Genomic DNA, 3,424 nt, shown 5'->3' on the forward strand with positions numbered 1-3,424 from the left:
AGAATGGCTTTGGAAAATGCCTCTTCAGTGACTGAGTTCATCCTTGCAGGCTTAACAGATCAACCAGAGCTCCAGCTACCCCTATTCCTCTTGTTTATGGGGACCTAGGTGATCACCATAATGGGAAACCTGGGACTGATCATTTTAATCAGGATGAATTCTCAGCTTCAAACTCCTATGTACTATTTCCTCTTTAACTTACCTCTCATAGATCTCTGCTACTCTTCTGTCTTTACCCCTAAAATGTTGATGAATTTTGTCCTAACAAAAAATATCATCTCTTATTCAGAGTGTATGGCTCAACTCTATTTCTTTGGTTTTTTTGTTATTTCTGAATGGTATGTGCTGACAATAATGGCTTATGATTGTTATGTTGCCATCTATAATCCATTGCTGCATAATGTAATCATGTCCAATCATGTCTGTTCATGGCTGTTGGGTGAGGCATATGTAATGGGTTTTGCTGGTGCCATGGCTCACACTGGATGCATGCTGAGGCTGTCCTTCTGTGATGCCAACATCATAAACCATTACATGTGTGATGTACTCCCTCTTCTCCAGCTCTCCTGCACCAGCACCTGTGTCAATGAGCTGGTGGTTTTCATTGTTGTGGGCATTAATGTCATAGTGACTATTGTCACCATCTTCACCTCTTATGGTCTCATCCTATCCAGTATCCTGAACATCAGTTCCACTGAAGGCAGGTCCAAAGCCTTCAGCACCTGCAGCTCCCACATAATTGTGATTACTCTTTTCTTTGGGTCAGCTTCATTTATGTATCTCCAGCCCTCTTCATCAGAGTCTGTAGACCAGGGTAAAGTAGCTTCAGTGTTTTACACAAATGTGGGGCCCATGCTAAACCCCCTCATTTATAATCTGAGGAATAAAGATGTTCATGCTGCCTTGAGGAAAACCTTGAGGCGAAGAATGTTTTCCAGGACAGGAACAAGATATTCCTGATGTGATTTGAATTCAAGGACCTAAAGTTCCTTTTTCCCTTTGATTAATTAAAATTTTCTTAGGAAGAATCCACCCAAATTCTTTTCTCCCTGTTCTCTATTGCCCAACTTTCTACCAACAGGACTTAGTTCCTTTCATTTAAAGATGCAGTGGAAAGTGTGCTGGCTTCAGAGTAAGAGGATCAGGGTTTTCATTCTGGACGTTCTTTCTCTGTGACCTTAGGCAATTCCTTAACCTTTTTGGGCTTCAATTTTTTTCATTTTAAACACGTAGACAATACATGAAAGTGGGTTTCTAGGAAATAGTAATAAAATGTACAAACGATGTAGACCTAATACAACCTCCTCATTCCGCCCCCTCCCCCCCAGCAAATTAAGCATAACTTATCTCACAGTCCTTTTTGGTATTGCGATTTTGTTAATTTTTTTCTTTCTCAAGATTTTAATAAAAATTGGATAGCGACACAAAGCTTAATTTGTCCACAATATGAAAACCCACAATAATTTCCTTTCACTTCTTTCCCAACTGAATCCCTTATGCTTCTAGGCATAGCTGCCTCTATTGGAAGGTGATACAGATATTTTCTGACTCACAATAGACATACTGCTCCTCTGCCTCAGAACAGTAATTATGCATTTTCAGTGTAATATTAATGGCAGTCTATTCACAAATAGAATATGCTTAGAAATTGACAACTAAGATACCAGTTTTGAGGGAAAACATTTTCTATTTTCTGAAAACAATTGGTGGTAGGAAAGGTTCTTATAAAAGTTACAATATGTGAGAGATTGGAGCAAGCTGATTTGACTTATGTACCTTTCCTGAGGGAAGTTTCCTTTCTCTTGTCAAATGTACTGAGCCCCTAGGATTAAAAGGTATTTTTGTTTTACTGTCCTATGACATTTATTATGACAAGCTGCTTAGAAGCGTTGGATGATACCAAATTTTGAAAATATGTTAGTCACTTAAATCTATTAACAATCTGGCCCCTTCCTACTTTTCTAATTTTCTTAGATGTTACTCCTCTCCCCACACCATGGATTAACCATAATAACCTACTTGTCTTTTATGCATGACATTCCATTTTCATCTTGGTGATTTGCATTGCCTATCCAAGCTACCTGGAATGCATTCCATGTTTACCCCAAACTCTCATAGTTCCTGGTTTCCTTCAACTCATTCTGAGTGCCACTTTCTAATTGAATCCTTTCCTAATCTTCCTAGCAATTTATGCCTCCTCTCACAAAAGCATTTTATATTTATTTTGTATGTATGCTGTATGTATACACACACACACACACACACACACACACACATTTTGTTTCTCTTTCATTTCTGCAGATATGTTTTTCATCTAAACTTCCTTCTTAAATGTCATTTTTCAATTAATAAAAGTTAATGGGCCTCTGATGTCTAAGTAAAGCCACCAGGTCATGTCGGTAGATATTTCATAGGTGCTAAACTTTTAAATCTTGCAATGATGCTTGTCACAGATTTCAGCATTTCTTTTCTATTTTTGAAAGTTTTTATATTTTTTCAATTATGTGTAAAACATTTTTAGTATTCACTTTTAAAAGTTTTGAGTTCCCATTTTTAATATAATCAAAATTATCCATTTTGCATCCATAATGCTATCTCTTGTCTAGTCAAAAAATTTTCACTTATTCATAAATCTGACATGTAAAATATTCCATTATCCTCTAATTTTCTTATGATATCACCATTTATGTCTAAATCATGTACCCATTTTCCCCCTTAGCTTGGTATATGGTGTGAGGTCTTCTGTCTATACTTAGTTTCTGCCAAGATCCTTTCCAGGTTTTCCAGAAATTTTTGTCAGCTAGTGAGTTTTTATCCTGAAAGCTTATCAAACACGAGATTACTATGGTCATTGACCACTGTGTATTGTGTACGTAATCTATTCCACTGATCCACCACTTTATTTCTTAGTCAGTACCAGGTTGTTTTGATAATTACTACCTTGTAATGTAGTCTGAGATCTGGTACTGCTAGGCCACCTTCCTTTACCTTTTTTTTAATTGATTCCCTTGATATTCTTGATCTTTTGTTCTTCCAGATGAATTTTGTTATTTTTTTCTAGCTATGTAAAAACAACTTTGGTTTGTTATAGCACTTAATAAATAAATTTAGGTAGAATTGTCATTTTTATTATGCCAACTTCGCCTACCTTTTAGCAACTAATATTTCTTCAGCTCTTTAGATCTGACTTTGTGTAAAAAGTGTTTTGTAATTGTGTTTGTATAGTTTAAATTTTTCTTGGCAGACAGACTCCCAAGTATTTTATATTGTCAACAGTTATTTTAAAAGGAATTTCTCTTTCTATCTCTTCCTGCTGAATTTTGTTGGTAATATATAGAAGGACGAATGATTTGTGTGGGTTTATTTTATATCCTGAAACTTTGCTGAAGTTGGTAATTATTTCAACTAGTTTTTTAGCTGATTC

At 35.9% G+C, this 3,424-nt stretch overlaps 1 pseudogene; it reads left to right on the forward strand.

The window, feature by feature from the left end:
* Nucleotides 1-960, forward strand: LOC110218087 (olfactory receptor 8B8-like; annotated as a pseudogene).
* The last annotated feature ends 2,464 nt before the right edge of the window (nucleotides 961-3,424 follow it).

Source organism: Phascolarctos cinereus, unplaced genomic scaffold, assembly GCF_003287225.1.
Source record: "Phascolarctos cinereus isolate Bilbo 61053 unplaced genomic scaffold, phaCin_HiC Scaffold_726;HRSCAF=1367, whole genome shotgun sequence".
In the NCBI taxonomy this organism is placed as follows: domain Eukaryota; kingdom Metazoa; phylum Chordata; class Mammalia; order Diprotodontia; family Phascolarctidae; genus Phascolarctos; species Phascolarctos cinereus.